Below are 23921 nucleotides of genomic sequence, written 5' to 3' on the forward strand. Positions count from 1 at the left end.
TGTACGAAGATTTCTTTGCTGCCGATGGTTGCTGAAAGCATGCAAAGTGAAATTGTAGGGAGGCAGCAATCAGCTCAAAGACAAATATTGAAGTCAATGGTGCACAGATAATCCAAATCCTCAGCACATTTTTCTCGACTTCGGTTGCCAAAGCAAGTCTGTATCCCCTCAAAGGTAGTCGAATTGTTTACAATTTCTTGACTTTTGGAGTTATGATTATTGATTGTATTACATAAACAATTATGTGTGGGTACACAGGCCAAGGGACCCGGCATCATCTAGCGGGGCCAGGAAACCCCCACCCATCACGTGGGGTACGGGTCTGTTGTTTGACTTTGATATCATGTTAAATTATCAAAAAAATAGACCAAATGTTCATTTCCAACAATATTGATATTGTCCTCAACTTATTAGGTGTAAGATTTCAACATAAAAGATATCGGTATTAGTTAAAGTAACATTAAGATATTTACTTTTCTTTTTTTCTTTCTCATGCCGATGTAGGATATTTAACATTACCTACCTCGGCTTCTGAAAAGACCCAACCAGTATGAGCTTGGACTTTCCTTTCTCGTGACTTATAGTGTTTTGTTTCGGGTTCTAGACGTTGGACCGGTCCCACGCAAAAAACAAACTACCCCGGAAACAACTGCGAAAGTGTTGGAAAGAAATCATAATCCCTTGAGATCAAAATCTTCTATTGGAAAGGGATTCTTTTCAGATCCCTTCCTTTTAATCCATCAAGTTCAGAGATTCGAACCGTTGAAATTTGATCAAACGGTTAAATTTATTATAATTTTTAAAATATGCCTTGTTTGTAGCCGTTGAAATTTGATCAAACGAGAAAGAGCAAAATGTTGAGGTGAAAAGTAGGGCTGAATAAGCAAGCATGAAACCTATCCATTTTTACGAAGTTGAAGCTTGCTAGGAAATCGATGAGGTCGAAAATTCCAGGTCCTCGGCCCATTCTACAAGTTAGCAAAGTCCTCTCAGGTTGAATAAACTTGTGTTTAATTCTCTTTTCCACACCATTTTTCACGAATGAATTGTTGAGATTTGACCAAACGAAATTTAGTTAAATCTTAACCCTTGCTTTTCGTGTTTTGGTGTGCAGTAAAAGCATCACTTGCTTGGAAATGTTTTTAAAATGATTGAAAAACACTTTTAGAGAAAATGATTTTAAGTTCCAAAAGCACTTCTAATTCTCTTTCATGCACCATTTTTCACAAATGAATTGTTGAGATTTGGCCAAACGAAATTTAGTTAAATCTCAACCTTTGCTTTTCGTGTTTTGGTGTGCAATAAAAGCATCACTCGTTTGGAAACACTTCTAAACTGATTGAAAAACACTTTTAAAAAAATGATTTTAAGTTCCAAAAGCACTTAAAGTGCTTCCTGAAAAAAGTATCAGTTATGTACTTCTGGTAGAAAGCACTTGAAGTATTTTTTCAAAATTCACTTTGCATTTTTATTAAGAATTAGTTTTAAAAATATTTTCATCAAAAGTCCTCACATTTTTTTTAGTATGCTCTAATTCTCTTCCGTACAATTTTTACTCATGGCGTGTAAGACATACTTCTGGTAAGAAGCTGGAGCTTTAGGATATCGATGGGATCAAAAATTCCAAGTCCTCAGCCCATTCTACAAGTTAGCAAATTCCACTCCGGTTGACTAGAATTGGGGCTAATTCTCTTTCCCACACCGTTTTTCACTAGTGAACTGTTGAGAAATACCTTCGCTTTTTGTGTTTTGATGTGCAAGAGCAACATTACTCGTTTAAAAGTGCTTTTAAAATAATTGAAAGCACTTTCAAAGAAAATGATTTTGAGTTCAAAAACACTTAAAAAGTATTTTATGCAAGAAGCACCAATTGGTAGGAAGCACTTGAAGTACTTTTTCAGAATTTGCATTTTTATTAAAGATTGATTCAAAAAACATTTATATCAAAAGTCCGCACATCGTTTTTAGTATGTTCTAATTCTCTTCAGCACAATGTTTTACTCATGGCGTGCAATACATACATCAAAGTTATAGTAAAATTTTCTGTTTTATGAGGAATTAGTAACAAACAGAAAAGTGAAAAAAGACCAAAAGATATTTGTAGCCAACAATAATTAATCGATGCCAGAAAGCAATAAATTTAAATAAAATAAAAATAAAAAACATTATTGGGAAAGAAAAAGAAAATTCTAGTCAATATTAATTTTATCTAATCACCGGAGTTGGGTGGCGTCCAGAGTCCAACGACTCAGACCGAGTCATAAGGCTGAAAGCTGCCCTTTAATTAGCCCCGTGCATACGCTTGCTTCTTATTTTCTCAGTTGGTGACCTCTATTGACCCAAAATGCCGCCACCCCAAAGTCCAAAATCTCACAACTACCCCTGATTGACCAAGAACATCTCCGCCGTTGATCATCAAAATGATAAAACCATCATCATCGACATCGACGGCAGGAACACTGTGTCCTACAAAGCAAGGGCAGTGGACTAGGAAAAGGCCGGTGAGTGGGCCCTCACACCCTAACCCAGGTAACAGTGCTTGATTTTCTGAGACTTGGGGGCTCTTTAAGTCTCACACTTATTTTTTCTTCTCTTTTCTGTAATTTTTTTGAATAATTATACAATTTTCGGGATAAAATAATAAGGTGGCTACTCGGAGTCACTGTCGAGGCTGTCCATTCCCTTGAGTCCCCTTCGCTTTTGCTGCATATGCAAGCACAAAGGTCGACCAAAATATTATGTGACGTTTACTATTTTATCTTTTTATTTAATACATTTATCATTTAAAGATTTAAAATTAAAAGAGGAAGTCTTTCGGCTTAAGAATTGACATAACTCCCTCATTTTCATCTTTGATATTTAAAATCGATAGAAGTGGTTCTCTACCGTTCCATGAGATATCTTTGTTAAATTGAGTGTATTTTTGTCAAATCAATCCCTCCTCTTAAATTGGTGGTTTCTTCAATTTAACAAAGATTTTTCACTAAAAGACCAAAATAATTGACGGTGGAAAATTTTAAGGACCACTTCTATCGGTTTTGAATCTCAGAAAAGAAAATGAAGACTTACGACAATCTTAGAGACCATTTTAGTTATAAAAAAAACCAGAGAAAAAACATGTAATTGACACTAAAAAATGGAATGTCAAAATACACTTCCATAAATAAATTAAATACTGGTTGTGTTTCACTTTTCACCACTATATGAAATATTATTAAAGAAAACTAATGAAAATGGTTTGAAAACTTTGAGTTTTAATGATAAGGACAAAATAAAGAGTAAAGTGACTAGTACCAGGTTTGACGTTTTAGTGTAAAAATATGATTTTTCGTTAAAGTGAACAATACCGTAGGCTTTTCATTAAAACTCCCTTATTATTATTGTTAGCATGAAAAGACAACATTAAATATTATTATTATTATTCTCCACTTTAAGCACCTAATTATTCGCTCTACTGAATGACAATTCATCACCATGTTTTGAGCATGTTAATTATAGAGGAATGAATTATATGGATCGTGTTTGCCATCACATGAACTTACAGTCCAATAATGGATTATCATGTGTAAGTTTTTTCTTCACACATCAATACATTTTTGAACTGAAACTCAGCGGTAGCATTGAATCCGTTTTAGATAACACCTGACCTCAAATCTAGTTGGATCTTGTTCTCTAGTAAAAATATATTTCCTTTTCAATATTAATGACGGTGTGTGTGGAAATTTAAAATATATATATATATAAATTGAGGAAAACGACAAAGAGAGGAAAACAGCAGGAAAGAGCAACATATTAGTCCATCTCCAACCGAAGGCTGGCCAGATGGCTTGTTTTAGCCCTCTGGCCCTCCAAGAAATTAATATTTTAAGGAACAGTACATGACCATATTTGCCTCCATCTCCAACCAAGGGTCAAAAGGTCATATGGCTCGTTTTAGCCCTGTCACAAAAAACTGTCTCCAACCGAGGGTCAAAGGGCCATAGGGCCAAACATAATTTATAATATAAATTTTAAAACTATAAGAACTTAAATTTAAAAACAACAACAACTTAAATTTAAAACTACAACTTATATTTAGAAACTACAACTTAAATTTAAAAACTACAAATTAAATTCATAAAAAAAAAAAAATTGGCCCAAAAAAAAAAAATTGAATCCAACGATAACTAGCGGTTGTATTTGAAATTTTGGTCTATCATTTTTGTCGGATATAACCAACATGAATAATGAAAATTCTGGCTCGACCCGAGGCTGGCTACTTTAGGCCAGCCAGTTGGCCCTTTAGCCTTTTTTTTGTCTAGTGGGGCCCATGATCCCTTTGTTGTCACATCCCGACCCAAGCTCCACCACATCTCAGGCCCCACCTCTTTCGTAGCACGATATTGTCCGCTTTGGGCCCCAATCACGCAATCACGGTTTTGTTTCTGGGAACTCACACGAGAACTTCCTAGTGGGTCACCCATATTGGGATTGCTCTCGCGCAATCTCGCTTAACTTCGGAGTTCTTATGGAACCCGAAGCCAGTGAGCTCCCAAAAGGCCTCGTGCTATATGGAGGTGGACATGTATATTGAAGGCATAGAGGATCCACTCCCTTGAGCGATGTGGGATCTAACATTTATTCTAGCCCTTGGTTAGAGAAGGTTTTCGTGCTATTTTCGGCCCTTTGGCCCTCTAGACCAGACCATCTCCAACCGAAGGCTGGCCAGATGGCTCGTTTGAGCTCTCTGGCCCTCCAAGATATTAATATTTTAATACAGGACCATATTTGCCTCCATCTCCAACCGAGGGCCATAAGGCTCGTTTTAGCTCTGTCACAAAAAACCGTCTCCAACCGAGAGTCATAGGACCAAACATAATTTATTATTTAAATTTAAAAACTATACAACTTAAATTTAAAAACTACAACAACTTAAATTTAAAAACAACAACTTAAATTTTAAAACTACAACTTAAATTTAAAAACTACAAATTAAATTCATTAAAAAAAATTTGAATCAAACGGTAACTAGCCGTTGTATTTGAAATTTTGGCCTACCATTCCTGTTGGATATAACCGACATGAATAAGTACAATGCTTTCGAATATAACTGACATGAATAATGAAAATTATGGCCCAGCTCGGGGCTGGCTGCTTTGGGCCAGCCGGTTGGTCCTTTGGCCCTTTCTTGTCTAGTGGGGCCCACGAGCCATTTGGCCTAGCCCTCGGTTGGAGACGATTTTCGAGCTATTTTCGGCCATTTGGCCCTTTGGACCCTTCGGTTGGAGATGGCCTTACCTTCTTCACACATTTCTTCTCCCTAACCTCATATCTATTCCTTGTCAAGTCAGATAGCCACATCCCTGGAAAACAATATTGCCAACAAATAAATATATTTAAATTAAAAAAAATTTGTTTTTAATTAAACCCAAAAATTAAAATTAAAATTGAAGAACAATCACCACAAAGGTCGACCCAAAAATTATGTAACGTTTACTATTTTATCTATTTATTTGTCATATTAAATTTTGTACGCATCAATCAAATAAAAGAAAATTTGGAGTCATTAGGCGTTACAAACAAATCAAAATTTGAGAACTAGTCATGCTCATGCATTTATTTAATACATTTACTCTTTAACAAAATTGCATAGAGATTTGGAATTAAAAGAGAAAGTTTTTATTTAAAATGGTCCATGAGATTGATATAACTCATCACCTTCATCCCTGATATTTAAAATCGATAAAAATGGTCCTCAGGTTATTCACCGTTCCATGAGAAATCTTTGTTAAATTAAGAGTAATTTTGTTAAATGAACCCCTCATCTTGAATTGGCGATTTCTTCAATATAAAATTGAGTAAATGTTATCATTTGATATTACTTGGGGTGATGATAATTATGTTAGTAAAATAACTACAATGATGACAAATACTAATGATACAAGCACCTGAAGTTAGAGAAAATTTTCATTGTGATCGGAATATGAGTGATATACTATATGTTTTTATATAAACGGTGGAAATTTTTTTTTAGTTATTAATTTTTTTAACACAAATATTTTATCATTTATATAATGACACGTGATGTATCATTCTGTATTCCGATCACACTGAAAAATCTCTTATGAAGTTATTATTATTATTTTTTTTGGTAAATCTCTCCTGAAGTTAAGGTGCATGATTTTGGTTACTTTTGATGTGTCTTATTCAACATGGAATTGTACAGAGTGTAGGGTATATAGTCTGTGTGATTTTCCGGAATGCCCAAAATTTTTGGAAATTGATAACATGATGGGATTTAAGGAATACCCATGGCCTCTAATTTTTCCCATTTGTTGTCAAAGAGTATTACTGCAACGATATGAGTCCTAATATGGTCAAATGGGTATGCAAATTTCATATTTTTCGATATGAGTTTTAATATGGTCAAAGAGTACTACTACGACGATATGAGTCTTAATACTACTATGGTTGTATTAGTTTCGATGGCTTAATTGGCTTATTCTGCATTTTCATGTCTAATTAGTTACCAATGTTTTTACTTTCCCTGTGTTTTGTAAATCTTTTGTCATGAGTTATTATTATTTTTTATTTCACAGTTTGGAGGGTCATAAAAGTTGTGTTTTGAAGAATTTATTGTCAAGATGATTGGTTATATGTTGTTTGCACATTTCCATATTTCATCAAATTAGTAGACGATTAAAATTATGTCTGTAATACTATGTATATAATTTCATTCGTTGTATTATGATTGAGTTCGTAATTGGAAAATCTTGCAGCTTAGGCTTTCGATTGTAAGTTTCATAAATATGGGATTGTGTAAATACATAATGTTTTGTATATCTGATTTTTTATTGAACATGACAAATTTATGTTTGAACAATATGGTAGAGAAGATTACATAGACAAGAAAGAAGATAAGGCACCTAATGTGAGAAGAGTGAACACCATGTACATACACTCAAGTATTATCATTTGTACGTAAATAGTATTGTACATAAAAAAATTTATACATTTTTCAATCCCGCAACATCGCGCGTACACTCTTTGCTAGTCACTATAGTCTAAAGTTGAGGAGGAAATTGACACTATACATAAGCTACAGTAAAAATACTTTGATTTTGATTTATTTACCAAGTTGCCATTCTACCCAAATTTTTGCTTTGTTACGGATTTGTAGGCCAAATTTTTGCTTTGTGATGGATTTGCCAGGTTCGGCTTTTGCATTCAAAGGGCCAGACAGAGGCCTAGAGGGCTGGACCAAAACGGCGCAGTCTTGAAACAAGTAAAATTACTCTTGCCCTTTTAGATTTGAGACGGGACGGGCAAGGGTGAAGATTATGGGGGTAGTTTTGTCATTGCACGTTTGGAGTTTGGGAGGCATGTTGTCTGCTTCGTGGATGGGATTGAGCCATTGAGGGAGTGTTGTTGCAAACGAGAGAGGAAGATAGAGGGAGAGGGAGAGATATGCTGAGTTTAATTTTGGTCTGTTCGTTTCTAGGGTTTGTCTCGCTCTGTTCGCTTTCTTTTTGCTGCTTTTGGATTCAATTCGAATCAAATAATGTGGTTTATCTTGATATGAATTCTCTCTACAACAATAATTAGCGGTTTTTTTTTTAAATTATCAATTATTTGCTTTGATTTGGCATTGAATCGTTATTAATTTGGACTGCAGGTGGTTCTGATACGGAGGAGAAGCTGCAAAAGCTTATGATCTTGTCGACTTAAGTACTGTCGTTCTTCAACTCATATAAACTTTCCACCTTAAAATTTAGTTAAATATAGGCCAAAACAATCCTGGCATTTCTGTTAAAGTCAGAGCTTTAAGATTTAGATGAAAAATTTAGTATTGAGATGATTATGTTATAAAAATAGAGCTTATTTACAACCTTTGGTAATAAAAGGGATTTAATACATATTCAAGTAAAAATTTAAGGTTATGACTAGTTCAAAAATATCATAAGATATTTCTTTCAACATAACTGGATCTTACTTTCAAATATATAGACCTTATTTTATATGAACTGATAAAAGAAATTTGATTTAAAGAAATAAGAAGGTTTTTGGCTATGGTTATCTAATTTAAAGAAATAAGAAGGTTTTTGGCTATGATTATCTATTGTTGGGAGTTTTGAAAATTAGAAGAAAGGTAGCTGGCATCAGCAAGTTTTGAACAGAGGATCTGGTGTATAACCAAACTCTGCTTCTGACACGCTTTAACCTCGATATCCCAAATACTATGATGGGCACGTGCTGGTCGACACCCAAGAATGACGAAGCCATTTAAATATGCATACAAATAAAATACGGAATAAAAAAAGGAATATACCAATACGGAAACATGTTCAGATCATACAACTAATCAATAGTACTGCAATAAAATTATTATAAAAGGGTACGAACAAGGGAGAGAGGTCTTACACTGAGAAGACTCAAAGATACCAACGTGAGAGTGCCCTAGCGCCGGGATTATATGCTTCAATTCTAAATCCTGAAGGGAGCGCAAAACGAAAAGGTAAGTGGACCAAAGTTTATAATAATAATAATACTAAGTAAAATCAATTTTCTTTTGAACATACTAACCCTTTGTTTTGAAAACACATATATAATACTACATACTAGGTTTTTCTGAAAACCCTAATGTGCGGTAGATAATAAAACCATATCTAAAAGTGGTACTGAAATCTCCCAAAGGCAAATCCGAGAAAGCTCGTAAACTCAAAATAATAAAGTACTCAACTAGGGGTATCATAGTCACCTGAACGCAACCATTGTCACGCCCCAAAAACGGGCATGTAATAGTGTCACGCTCTATTAGTAACACAATACTATAGTGTTAAATTCCAACACTGTAGCACTACATTCCCAATAGGACGTAAGGCTATTTAAGGGGAAGTAAAATAATTTATTTTTGAACAGTACGGAAGCGGAAATCATTTTGGCAAAATGAAGAATACAAGGCAACGGAATTTGGATAAATTTTTTACGTCAAAGACGAAGTTTAAAACTTACAACAAAACCAAAGAGTTTAAAATAAGTGAATATACTAACCAACTCTTAGGCACGATTTGGAGAGTACAAAGTGCTAAGTTTAGTTACAAAAGATTCCTTCAAGACGGAGGGAATCAAGCATATGTACAAACAAAAACCTGTGGAAAGTCAATGAGCGATTAAGAAGTTGACAAGTAACAAACAACGCTTGTCCTGACGTTAGTCCAGATCATCTATTTGTAGGTGCACCGGTCCTGTAATAAAGTAAGGGTGAGCATCACAAACGTTCATCTCTCCCCCTCAGGGAATCCACCCTAGCTAGGTTTGAAAATAGTATACAACACTATATATACTATAGAAAAATGTTTGATGCACAACAAAAGCTTTGTTTAGTTTTGAAAATAGATTGTATGCTCACACAATTTCCTTTTAAAAAGAAAACAGGGATCCCTATAAATCGCTACATGCCTGATGACCGGTCCAATGACCAACTACCCCCTTACCTGGACCAACTCCGAACGAATATACTTATGGTAAGGTGTAGCGAGAGTGTCCTTTAATGCTCTACCCTTAGATATCCAAGTACCTCTCCTAAAAAGGTAGCGGTACTAATTCCTTCGTAGTAGCCCCTCTGGAGGTTTAGGGGATCGAAACCCAAGGCGGTTGCTATGCCCCTTTCACTCTCAAGTCATCAATTAATTTGTAGCATAAAACAACACGCATATCATGATATAAAACAAACCATTTTTCCTCATGGTTCTATCACAACAAAATACATGCAACTTTCACAGGCATTCGTATATTTACATATACGTACATTCACAAAATTCCATAAATAGGGTAAGTGAGGATCCCCCTACTTGGTCTCCAAGCCAAGCAAGCAATATTCCTCACCAATACCTCGATCCCAAAGCTAAAACGAAGATCCACGTCACTACCGCAATAACTAGACTCTACGTACTTAAATAAATTCCTTGATCACGTCCAAATACTAAGTATTTCTACCACACATATCTTTTCTAATCTCTCTCACTATATATAAATATATAATGTATAAGAACTAAACCTATGTATATAGCATAAGTTCAGAACATGTTTGCATGCAATTGCATGTCAAACCCTCATAATATCTCTCGGCAAAGGCTTAACATGCATCTATCTCCATCTCTCTGTCCTGCAAGAGCTCACATGCTGCATGCTTCGTCATTTCCAAAAACAATGGAGCAGGAAAGCTCCTATTTATACGAGTGTGAGGCGGCCAACAATAACCTCTAATTGGTTAGTTTGGCGGCTAAACAATGGTGACATGCAAGGTGTCAACCAAATAAGGAGAAAAATGATACGGGGCAGCCACCCCCCAAGGCTAATTGAAGCCACGTCCAAGTTATAGCTTCCCTTAGTCAACAACTAGGGTGCTTATTAGTCACTTCTAGCATAGTCTGGGGAAAAGGTTGAAAAGATAACCAATTTATAGGTTAGCACCTAACGTGCTCTAATTCCCCACTTTGTTTCTTTCTTTGTGGAGAGAGTCTAGCACGTGGCACTTAAAACATGTGGCAAGGCAAGTGCATCTCAAGTGTTCTCAAGGTGGCTGTCAATTGCATGGCTAATATAGAGCACACATCCATTGATAGGTTAACATAGTCAGCACCTAAAGTGCTTAGGGTGAACGCCACATCCCAAATGTAGCTTTACACCTTCTCTTAACATCACCCACGTCATTAACTCTAGTCAACAATACTCACCAACTTGAGTGCTTATGAGCTCATAATAATCTTTAAACTCAAGTAAAATTATCGCCCATTTAAAATGAACTATAACTCGTAAAATTCGAAAACACTCCAAAATTTATAACAATACTTTCTAATTACCTTAAAATTTCGGGGTCTCACAACCATAACCCGAAGGTGAAATTGTACGATACTGGGTTACGCCAATGAAGAAATATGGTAGATCTCATCACCCAAAGGTGAAGTTGTACGACTTTGGGTTATGCCAGAGAAGAAACATATACATAACACACCGACACTGGTTTCGCCAGTGAAGCTGGGAGTATGTCATAAATATCTTCAACTGTGTCTTATGGCCATAGACATATATATACTCCGGTTATGTGTACATGGTGTATGATTACCCACTAGATAAGCACCGAAAAAACGTAACCAAAATCTCATACCAAGTGTAGAATACTAAAACCTCATCATCTGAAATCATAAGAAATTCCATAAAAGTGATTTCTATAAACATGCCTTTTTATAAACCATAAATAGATAACCATAAATACTTCATAAAAACAATTTAAATAAATTATATATTCTCTGTAAACTATAAATATAGAAATTCGTAAAACATAATATAAAACATACTCAAGTCATGAAATATGAAATGCATGCAAGCCTAATATTTTATAAAAACATGCATTTTGAGAAAAGGTCCACTCACAAATATTCTGATACTAGAGAGCCGATCGAACTAGGGAGGATGGGATCACTTCCAACCAACACACCTAAACACAAACAGGGACCATTTATTAAAACTCTACTAAAATAATCGAATTTGAGGAAACGAATGGCGGATTCAAATTCGGCACGTAGAAAACCTAAAGAGGGACATCGGGTTCCCCCACGGGCTGCCGCATGCGCCGCCAATGTGTGGAGGCCCGGGTCACCACATGCTGAGATGGGTAGTTGGAAAATTGGTAGAAAAGTCGTCGGCGCCGCCATGGATTCCGGCGAGCACAGTACCTTCGGTGAAGCCACGTGTGCTCCGCGCGCCCGCGAGTACAGGTGTACTTGCCTTCCTCGCGAGGCCTGAAACTGGCCGAATTCTAGGCTATTTTTCCAGAGCTCCATTCGAGCTCATTTCTCTACAAAAAATGATGTTTTACCTATGAAAATGAAGTGGGAATGATGAGAATAGATTCGTACCAAAAAGAGGTCGAGTGATGGCCAGAGTTGGCAGGAAAATACCTCCAAAAGTAGGTTCATTCGTCGAAAAACTTGGGAAGGTTCCTCCGAGCTGTTTCTGCGTCCAACGTGCGAGTATAACTTAAAAACTACCATAATATAACCTTAAAACACAATCTAAAAGGTTCTAGGCACTTACCTACGTCGAGGATGGCGAGAACTCACCTTGGGTTTATCAGGGAAGACGATGTACAGTGATCTCTGCCACTACCGAAGATCTAAGGCCTTGGCCTGGGGTGAATACGACGAGATTTAGATAATGGTGATAGTGGTTCGCCGACGTGAGTCGTGGTCGAGGTGTTGCCATCATTGTTTGTTTGTTTGTGTGTGCGTCAGTGCCTCGGAGAAGAGAGAAGAGTGCAAAGATGAAAGGGAGAGAAAAGTGAAGAGAAGGTTCTAGAGAGAAAAGCCCACGGGGAGAAGAAAAAGAAGAAAGAAAAAGGGAGAGAAGAAAGAGAGTGGGCCGAGAGACAACAAAACAGGGGTGCGCCCCACTGGCACACCAAACAAAGCAAGAAAAGACGAAACGGAAAAATATCCCACAGAACATAAAATTACCGAAATGCCCCTATCGTTTTGAATTTTGTAAAATCTCCGTTCTAACTCCAAATTCAATTCCGCTTGTGTCCACGCATTTGTAGCGACGAGTACTACAAGTATACGCCAAGAAAAGGAATCTCACATGACATGACAAGGTGGTCAACAAAAGTCAACATTTTATTTTGAAGGGCATTTTCGTAACTTCACGTTTTAATATTATAAAAACCGTAAAATTTTGGGACGGATCGTTACAACTTCACCATTACACCACATACTCATCATTGTTATATTTTGTGGACAACATGTATAAGATTGCGATTCCAGGATGAGCCTTAGCCAACCTCAGCTCCATGTGGCTCTGCCACTGGAGGAATGAATTGCATGTATCGTGTTTACCGTCACGTAGAGTTATTACAGTCCAATAATGCATTAACATATGTACATTTTTTCACATAGCAATATATTATTGAATAAAAAGTCACGGTTGGAATGGACCCGTATAATACCTCAGATGTATAGTTTAGATGTATTAATTAAAGGGGTTTATAATTATACACTTAATACGATGATAAAATTTGCGGTGTGATATATAACAGTATGTAAGATTTGATTTCCTACTATTTGTTAAGCAATATGTAGTTGCTATATCTTAGTTGGGGTTTTATAGTCTGTTTATACATGTCAATGACGAATAGGCATAGGTCTCATTTGGTTAGTAGGCATGTTGAAGTTATAACTTTCCTTCATGACTAGGTTCCATTACGTTTGGGGCTAACAAAACACATTGAATTGAGACAAAGATGGCCGTAGTTACATAATTTTTGCAAGGGGGATGATGTGTAAAGAAATACAAGGTTTAAGCTGATATCATCATACCTAAGGTTAGTATATGCAATAATTGTTGTAATCCAGTTGGAAAAGCATACTCGGTCTTATCCCATCATCCTTGTCAAAATGTAACACACGATATGTGACATCATTTACTTGAAAAGGAAGAATGCAGCTTTACTGGTGTTGTTTAGGTATTTAGATCTCGAACTCAGATTAGTTTTATTTTAACCATTCTCTGTTCAACTTCTTAAAATTGTGTAAATGCTATCATTTGATATTACTTTGGATATGAGTTTTCGAGTTCGAGTTTTGATTGTGTATTGGTACTGTGGAGTTTTAATTTTTGTTTTATTTGGATGTATGGTTGGAAATGAGATATCTAAAACTTTTGTGGAAAAATTAGTGGCCTCGAAAAGGGCAATTTGATAAACATAATTACTTGAGGTGATGATAATTATGTTAGTAAAATGACTACAATGATGACAACTGCTAATGATACAAGCACCTGAAGTTAAAGGTGCATGATTTTGGTTATATGTTGCACTTGTTTGTACGTTTCCACGCTTCGTCGAATTAGTAGAAGATTGAAATTATGTTTGTAATACTGTGTATATAATTTCATTCATTGTATTATGATTGAGTTTGTAATAAGGGAATCATGCATTAGGCTTTTGATCGTAAGTTTCATGAACATGACACATTTATGTTTGAACAACACGGTAGAGAAGATAACATAGGCAAGAAAGAAGATGAGGCACCCCAACAACCCAATGTGAGAAGAATGAACATCTCTTAGTATACCATCTAGCATATCAAGTAAATATATATCCGCCTAACCTTTTGTATATAAATAGTATGTACAGTTAGTTGTACACACATTCAAGTATTATTTTTTGTATGTAAATAGTACTATAAGGGTACGTTTGTTGCATTGGACTATTTCGGATTGAACTAGCCTCCGGGGCTAACTTGGACTGGCTTAGACTAGACTAAGTTGGACTGATTTAGTGAAGTGTTTGGTATAGTGTCGGATTAAAAAACAGAATAATAATAAATTCTAATATTATATCGTTTAATTCATAATTTATTCCTAATTCTAGAAACCTCTTCGTCCATCAACCTCTTTTTGTTTTTATTCCTCAATTTTCTCAGTCCTGCCCTCATCCTCTTTCTCTACCCTATCCCTCTATGCCTCCTATCTCAAGTCGCGGAAAAGGAAGAAACTTGCTCTAATTCTCCTGCACTTGAGCTTCCAAGAAGGACCCAAAGTCTTGAGCGATTTTGTATTTCTTTTTGTATTTTTGCTTTTTTGTCAATTCACCGTCATCTTCCCAGGCCCCAGATCCGGCCGACCCAGACTCTTCTCGGAGCTGGAGCCCGGCGATTTAAGACCTGTTGGGGGAGTTGATGTGTTGAGTCGACGATTCAACGGCGAAGGGTGTGAAAGTCCAAGCTTTTCCCATGTATGTGCGGCAGGCGCTGTGATTCAACGGCGGAGTCATTGAGCTTCTTTTTGGGAAAATAAAACTCGTTTTTTTGTGGAGTTGGCGAAGGGAAGCAGACGAGCGATAAAGGAACGAAACAATTCTTAGCTAGTCCCATGGTTTTCAGGGACTCTAGCTATGAACCTCTAGTGACGCTACTAGTCTCGGCGAGTCCGGGCTAATCTCATTAATCTTAGCCCCGCATGATAACAAACACAAGACTAGACTAAAAGCTAATCCAGTCCAGTCCAGCGAAACCTAGTGAAGCAAAACAAACGGGCCCTAATAGAATTTTCAATCCCGCACCATCGCATGTGCATTATTTGCTAGTTACTATAGTCTAAAGTTTAGGAGGAAATTTTGACACTTTTAATAACCAACAGTGAAACTACCCTGATTTTGATTTATTTACCAAATTGCCTTTCTACAAAAAATTTTGCTCTGTTACGGATTTGCCAGGTTCGGCTTGCATTCAAAAGGCCCAGACAGAGGCCTAAAGGCCTGGACCAAAACGGCCTAGTCTTGAAACAAGCAAAGTTACTCTTGTACCCGTTTAGATTTCAGATCGGACGGACAGGGGAGAAGATTGTGGGGGTAGTTTTGTCATTTTATATTTGGGATTTGGGGATACCGACTGCTTCGTTCGATGGGTTGAGGGAGTGTTGTTGCAGACAAGTGTACGGCCTGCAGATACAGAAGAAGAGAGGGAGGGAAAGAAGGAGAAATCTTGCAGACAGAGGTGCAGCAAAGCAAGCAGCGTTATGGGCTGCACTGAGACAAGGAGAGAGAGAGAGAGATATATATGCTGAGTTTAATTTTGGTCTGTTCGTTTCTAGGGTTTGTCTTGCTCTGTTCGTTTTCTTTATGCTGCTTTTGGATTCAATTCGAATCAAATAGTGTAGTTTATCTTGATATGAATTCTCTCTACAACAATAATTTGGGGTTTTTGTTTAAATTATCGCTGATTTGCTTTGATTTGGCATTGAATCTTTGTTAATTTGGACTGCAGGTGTTTCTGATATGGAGGAGAAGCTGCAAGACCTTATGATCTTGCCTACGGTCCTTCTTCAACTCATATAAACTTTCCGGTACGGTTCAAAGAGTTTTATGATTTTGCAAAATCATGTCTGCAGATGTTATCTCTTTAGTTGCAATATACCACTGAATCTACTTAGAAGATATGTAGACCACTATCTGAAATGCAAGATAGATGAACTCGGTCAAAACTTAAAAGATTGGACCTAACATTTACACCTTCAAGTGATGTAATATTAAGCATTCACTTGTGTGAGAGATGACAATAGTTAAGTCCACCCACTTCCAGAGGCTGTTGGTATATGTAAAATCCAAAGACTGGATGAGGGGGCCATGATGATGATGGGATTTTGCTATTTTCTCCAGGCTAAGAAAATAAATAAATAAATTGCATGTCCCCAGCAGGATAGTGGAATTCGGGGACTCAGATCAGATCTCATTGGTATTGGCTTATCTAGAATATCCCTATCATTTGCAAATGGGAGGTGGGAGAGAAACTTTGATGGGGCTGACTTGCGAGGGCAACTTTAACATTGGGTGAGATTAGTTGGGGTTGGATCGGATCAAAATCCAAGGTACTTATGCTATTTTGAGAGATTATCTAAGGATGCTGTGGTCGAGAACCTTACTCAAACTTTCTCGTGAGTTAGTTTAGTTAATAAGAGTAGTGCTCTCAATAGGGCTATCTGACTAGAATTGTAGCACTAAGTTAGATTAGTGCGAGGTCCGGTGAGACTATAATACACAGTACACATACTTTTGTGAGGGATGCACTATAGCTGACCCGATCAGCCATTCGTACTGAAATTTTCTTCGTTAAATCAACATGCGGTTAATGTAAGAGACTTTGTCCCAACTATCAATCTGAGGTGCATCTTCAAAATCATCAAAATCCTCATTGACACTCCAAACATATAACTATAAACCAACTGGAGTCATTGCAACTTTTGTTAACAGATACTTCCGAATTTTCCATTTTGATTGTATATCGGTGCTTGATGTCAACTTAATAGAATATTGATGCAAACTGAACTGCTTATTTTATCGCATCGATTCACCTATCTCTTGATTTTTCATTATTTGAAGATGACTCTGTTAATTTATGGTTTTTTGGGAATTTTTCAAGTAAAATGTGCATTGTCTAAATTGCTGCATTTGAGAATGCGATTGTATTGCTGCAGCCTTTTGAGTGAATTTTGCTGTAGATATTATACATAGTTGTTGTCGATTATAATTTGAAAACTCGAAACAGAGAGCGGACATTTTTCTAGTAATGCCCAAAGCTCAAAGCCCAAATCTCTTTTTCCTCCTATTCCCAATCCCCTTTTTCCTTCCATCCACAACCTACCAACCCTCCACGGCTCCACCTCTCTCCTCTCCACCACCACCTAATTTCTTAATTTCTAATTTTTTTTTTTTGATAATGTACTAATTTAGTTTAGCCGACCCCACTTAGTGGGAAAAGGCTTTGTTGTTGTTGTAATGTACTAATTTAGTTGCACTGGGTACGACCTTGCGTAAAGCGGGAGCCTTGTGCACTGGGTACGACCTTTTTACTAATTTAGTTGCAGTTGCATCATTGCATTATTACACTATACCATTGAATCTACTTAGAAGATATGTAGGCCACTCTCTGAAATGCAAGATAGATGAACTCGGTCAAAACTTAAAAGATTGGACCCCTAACATGATCTATCTGACATCCTCAGCGGTACCAATTTAATTGATAAATTGATGACGCCACCAATACATTTACACCTTCAACTGATGCAATATTAAACGTTCACTTTGTGAGAGATGAGGATAGTTAAGTACACCGACTTCCACAGGCTGTTTATATTTGTAAAATTCAAAGAACTAAACCTAATAGAAGGAGAAGCTTTACTTTGAAAATAAGGATCTATTATGGTAGGGAAGATATAATATTTTGACAAATTAAAAATCACATAATCAGTAGTTCACGAGAAAGTTAATGAGGAGTTCACGCATAACACGACTTTAGGAACAGCTAGGACCAATTTTAATGCAAGAGAACATTTCATACTTAATGAATCAGTGACCTAAATTTTTCTCGAGCACTCAATCTATGCGTAAGATACTACAAATAAGAGCAAAGTTCAAACCAAATGCAGGGCAACAATGTGCATTCTATTCCACATATTAATTCCTAAAAATGAAAATCTGTCATAAAATCAGAACACTGTTTGATCTCGTCTTCCCAAATCTAACAGACACCATCAATCTCAACAAAATAATAAACCACATGATTGACATTCTCTCTTTCGAAATAGCTAATTCAGTTGAGTTCTTATACTAAAAAAATGTAGGGAAAGGATTTACAAAAAGCATATACATAACACATATTATAAGACATTGATACTAAGTATCATCTGCTGTAGTCAATTTGGTAAAAACTTGACAAAATTCAGTGTCTACATGCATTTAATCAGAGACAAGCTGGGGTAGTCTCAATCTTCATTACAATTTTACTACTGTTTGACCATTGGGAATATCGGAGAAGGTTTGCTGGCATGAAAAACCTCTAACCATACAAACAGTATCTTCTTTATTGAAAAGCTTTGGAAAAAAAAGTGAAGAATATTTGATCCCATTTACAATTGGAATGATCAGCTTTATCTTTTTCATGTTTTTTTTTTTAAGAACCAAAAGAAAAACAATAAGGTTTAGGTTTAATCAACATGCCGGTTAATGTAATAGACTTTGTCCCACCAATCAATCTGAGGTGCATCTTCTAAATCATCAAAATCCTCACTGTCACTCTTAACATGTAAGCGAACAGGAGCCATTGCAACTTTTGTTAACATATACTTCCGAATTCGCCATTTTGATTGTATATTGATTCTTGATGTCAACTTAATAGAATATTGATGCAAACTGAACTGCTTATTCTATCGCATTGTTTCACCTATATCTTGGTTTTGCAATTATTTGGAGATGACTATTAATTTGTGGTTTTGTGGGAATTACTCAAATAAAATGTGCATTGTCTAATTACTGGATTTGAGAATGCGATTGTATTGCTGCAGCCTTTTGATTGAATTTTGCTATAGATATTAGTCATAACTGTTGTCGATTATAGTTTGAAAACCCGATACAGAGAGTGGACATTTTTCTAGTAATGCCCAAAGCCCAAATCTCTTTTTCCTCCTATTCCCAATTCCCTTTTTCCTTCCACCCACAACCTACCAACTCTCCACGGATCCACCACCTCTCTCCTGTCCACCACCACCGAATTTCTTAATTTCTATTTTTCATTTTTGATAATGTCCTAATTTTTAAATTTAACTAAGCTTTCTAATCTTAGCCCAAATTAATAATACAGGATGCTATTGAAATAGATGTGAATTTTTTTGAATTTCTAATAGATTATAGTTATTGCTATGCTTATTAGATTGTAATTTATGATGTTTTACTATTTGATTTGATCATGTGTTAGTTAATATATATATATATATATATATATATATGTATGTATCTATGTTATGTATGTATGTATGTATGTATCTATGTTATGTATGTATGTATGTATGTATGTTTGTTCATTAACTGATATGATTTTTTGTTTTAATAATTGATATGTGTAGAAATTAGAAGTTTGGAATGATATTAACACATGAAAACATTATCGATTAGTTTGGTCAATATTATTTCTCATAGTTTAACTCCAATTTTGGATGGTTCTGAACCGATTTTGGATACTTCCAAGTCCAATACTAGGACCACCCAATGTTAGAAGTCCGTCATTGCTATGAGGCGCTCGTAAGATGTTCCTGGTTTTGAGCCTAATCGGAATCTGCCAAAGGTTGGGGGAGGGGGGCATTTATCCAGATCTCCAGCTTTTTTGGGAGTGGCTCAGATTTCATTTAGATATATGTTATCAAAGACATGTTCCTTTGTAAACTTATTCAGCGTTTTGTAAATCCACATTTTTGTTTTGTTTGAATATATAATTAAGTCCTTGAATGCAACTGTTGTTAGAACATTATTATTTTTATCTGCATCAAATATGAATTTCGAACTTCCGACAAACAATTGAAGTTAAATCTTAATCAAAGCAAACAACTGAAGTACTTAAAACAGAACACATCGTGTCCTAGTAGCTTATTACACATTACAAAGACCAACAGAAAGCATCACGCATGGTAAGAATACTATATGAGTTAAGTACATTTTTTTTAATCAATTTTTTCTTTGCACCCGAGCCACTTTCAATGCAATTGCTAATGCTACTTTATCTTTCATATCATCAAAGAAACGAAAATAGGCATACCTCCATAACTTCTTTACGATTAATGTGCCACAAACTCCCCAAAAGCCTGTGATGAAGCCGAGTGTGATACTGACATAGAGCCAAAGCTTTCCATTATCGTCTTCATCTTTATTATCTCCTGCATCACTAGAGGGAAAAAGCGGTGTTTCATCTCCTGGGCACTTGGTCTACCCAAATTTTTGCTTTGCTACGGATTTGCAGGCCAAATTTTTATCTTTGTTATGGATTTGCCAGGTTTCAAAGGGCCAGACAGAGGCCTAGAGGGCTGGACCAAAACGGCGCAGTTTTGAAACAATTAAATTACTCCTATGCCCGTTTGGATTTCAGATCGGACGGGCAGGGGTGAAGATTATGGGGCTAGTTTTGTCATTGCACGTTTGGGGTTTGGGGGGCATGTTGTCCGCTTCGTTGGATGGGATTGAGCCATTGAGGGAGTTGTTGCAGACGAGAGAAGAAGATAGAGAGAGAGAGGGAGAGGAGGAGAGATCTTGCAGACAGGCAGAGGTGCAGCAAAAGCAAGCAGCGGTATGGGCTGCACAGAGAGAAGGAGAGAGAGATATGTTGAGTTTAATTTTGGCATTTTGGTTCTCCGGTTCTTAATTTTTTACCCTTTATGTTTGTGCTGCTTTTGGATTCAATTCGAATCAAATAACGTAGTTGGTCTTGATATGAATTCTCTCTACAAAAATAATTAGGGGTTTTTGTTTAAATTATCACTGATTTGCTTTGATTTGGCTTTGAATCTTTGTTAATTTGGACTGCAGGTGGTTCTGATATGGAGGAGAAGCTTCAAGAGCTTATGATCTTGCCGACTTAAGTACGGTCCTTCTTCAACTCATATAAACTTTCGGGTACGGTTCAAACTCTTAAGAGTTTTACGATTTTGCAAAATCATGTCTGCAGATGTTATCTCTTTAGTTGCAGTTGCATCATTACATTATACCACTGAATTTACTTAGAAAATATGTAGACCACTCTCTGAATTGCAAGATTGAGCAATTTACACCTTCAACTGGTGCAATTTAAGCATTCGCTTGTGCGAGAGATGACGATAGTTAAGTACACCGACTTCCAGAGGCTGTTGATATTTGTAAAATCCAAAGAACTAAAGCTAATAGAAGGGGAAACTTCACTTTGAAAATCAGGATCTAATATGGTTGGGAAGTAATAATATTTTGACAAATTAAAACAAAGCAATCACATAATTAGTAGTTCACGCATAACACGACTTTAGGAACAGCTAGGACCAATTTTAATGCAAGAGAACATTTCATACTTCATGAATCAGTGACCTAAATTTTTCTCGAGCACTCAATCTATGCATAAGATACTACAAATAAGAGCACAGTTCAAACCAAATGCAGGGCAACAACGTGCATTCTATTCCACAAATTAATTCCTAAAAATGAAAATCTGTCATAAAATCAGAACAGTGTTTGATCGCATCGTCCTAAATCTAACAGACACCATCAATCTCAAAGAAATAATAAACCACATGATTGACATTCTCTCTTTCGAAATAGCTAATTCATTTAAGTTCTTATACTAAAAAATATAGTGAAAAGATGTTTACAAAGCATATACATAACACATATTATAAGACATTGATACTAAGTATCATCTGCTGTAGTCAATCTGGTAAAAACTTGACAAAACTCAGTATCTACATGCATTTAATCAGAGACAAGCTGGGGCAGTCTCCATCTTCATTACATTTTTACTACTGTTTGACCATTGGGAATATCGGAGAAGGTTTGCTGGCATGAAAAACCTCTAACCATACAAACAGTCTCTTCTTTATTGAAAAGCTTTGGAAAAAAAAAGTGAAGAATATTTTATCCCATCAATCAGTCTGAGGTGCATCTTCTAAATCATCAAAATCCTCACTGACACTCAACCATATAAGTGAACTAGAGCCATTGCAACTTTTGTTAACATATACTTCCGCATTCGCCATTTTGATTGTATATTGATTCTTGATGTCAACTTAATAGAATATTGATGCAAACTGAACTGCTTATTTTATCGCATTGATTCACCTATCTCTTGGTTTTTCAATTATTTGGAGATGACTTGATTAATTTGTGATTTTGTGGGAATTACTCAAGTAAAATGTGCATTGTCTAATTACTGCATTTGAGAATGCAATTGTATTGCTGCAGCCTTTTTAGTGAATTTTGCTGTAGATATTATTCATAATTGTTGTCGATTACAGTTTGAAAACCTGATACAGAGAGCGGACATTTTTCTAGTAATGCCCAAAGCCCAAATCTATTTTTCCTCCTATTCCCAATTCCCTTTTTCCTTCCATCCACAACCTACCAACCCTCCACGGATCCACCACCTACTCCACCTCTCTCCTGTCCACCACCACCGAATTTCTTAATTTCTATTTTTCATTTTTGATAATGTCCTAATTTTTAAATTTAAATAAGCTTTCTAATCTTAGCCCAAATTAATAATACAGGACGCTATTGAAAAAGATATATAATGGATGAAATTTTTTGACTTTCTAATAGATTATAGTTATTGCTATGCTTATTAGATTGTAATTTATGATTTTTTACTATTTGATTTGATCACGTGTTAGTTAATATATATATATGTATGTATATATGTGTATGTATATATATATATATGTATGTATGTATGTATATGTATGTTTGTTCATTAACTGATATGATTTTTTTGTTTTAATAATTGATATGTGTAGAAATTAGAAGTATGGAATGATATTATTAACACGTGAAAACATTATTGATTAGTTTGGACAATATTAGTTAATCTTAGCCCAAATTAATAATACAGGATGCTATGGAAATTAGAAGTATGGAACAATATTAACACGTGAAAACATTATCAATAATTGCTGTATATATTATTCATAGCTATTGTCGATTATGGTTTGAAAACCCGATACAGAGAGCGGACATTTTTCTAGTAATCCCCAAAGCCCAAATCTCTTTTTTCCTCCTATTCCCAATTCCCTTTTTCCTTCCATCCACAACCTACCAACCCCCCATGGATCCACCACCTGCTCCACCTCTCTCCTGTCCACCAGCACCGAATTTCTTAATTTCTACTTTTCATTTTTTATAATATCCTAATTTTTAAATTTAACTGAGCTTTCTAATCTTTGCCCAAATTAGTAATACAGGATGCTATTGAAATAGATGTATAATGGATGAAAGACTTTGAATTTCCAATAGATTATAGTTATTGCTATGCTTATTAGATTCTAATTTATGATTTTTTACTAATTGATTTGATCATTTGTTAGTTTATATATATATATATATATATATATATATATATGTTTATTAACTGATATGATTTTTTGTTTTAATAATTGATATGTGTAGAAATTAGAAGTTTGGAACGATATTAACACGTGAAAACATTGTCGATTAGTTTGGTCAATATTATTTCTCATAGTTTAACTCCAATTTTGGATGGTTCTGATCCGATTTTGGATACTTCAAGTCCAATACTAGGACCACCCAATGTTAGAAGTCTAGATCCGCCATTGCCACGAGGCGCTCGTAAGATGTTCCTGGTTTTGAGCCTAATCGGAATCTGCCAAGGTCGGGGGAGGGGGGCACTTATCCAGATCTCCAGCGTTTTGGGAGTGGCTCAGATTTCATTTAGATATATGTTATCAAAGACATGTTCCTTTGTAAACTTATTCAGCGTTTTGTAAATCCACAGTTTTGTTTTGTTTGAATAGATAATTAAGTCCTTGAATGCAACTGTTGTTAGAACATTATTATTTTTATCTGCATCAAATATGAATTTCGAACTTCC

At 35.8% G+C, this 23921-nt stretch overlaps 2 long non-coding RNA genes across 3 annotated transcripts; one reads left to right on the forward strand and one right to left on the reverse strand.

The window, feature by feature from the left end:
* The first annotated feature begins 7360 nt into the window (after nt 1-7360).
* LOC126584799 (uncharacterized) lies at nt 7361-23883 on the forward strand. 2 transcript variants are annotated; one of them, XR_007610118.1, is made up of 4 exons: nt 15260-15385; nt 15448-15611; nt 20882-20968; nt 23601-23883. It is a non-coding gene; the product is annotated as an uncharacterized LOC126584799 (long non-coding RNA). The 2 variants fall into 2 exon arrangements; XR_007610119.1 differs by lacking the exons at nt 15260-15385; nt 15448-15611 and adding an exon at nt 7361-7464.
* Nucleotides 17033-17508, reverse strand: LOC126584802 (uncharacterized). The gene is made up of 2 exons (XR_007610122.1): nt 17384-17508; nt 17033-17254 (listed from the first exon to the last, which is right to left on the reverse strand). It is a non-coding gene; the product is annotated as an uncharacterized LOC126584802 (long non-coding RNA).
* Nucleotides 23884-23921: the final 38 nt, after the last annotated feature.

Source organism: Malus sylvestris, chromosome 10 (genome assembly GCF_916048215.2).
Source record: "Malus sylvestris chromosome 10, drMalSylv7.2, whole genome shotgun sequence".
NCBI lineage: Eukaryota > Viridiplantae > Streptophyta > Magnoliopsida > Rosales > Rosaceae > Malus > Malus sylvestris.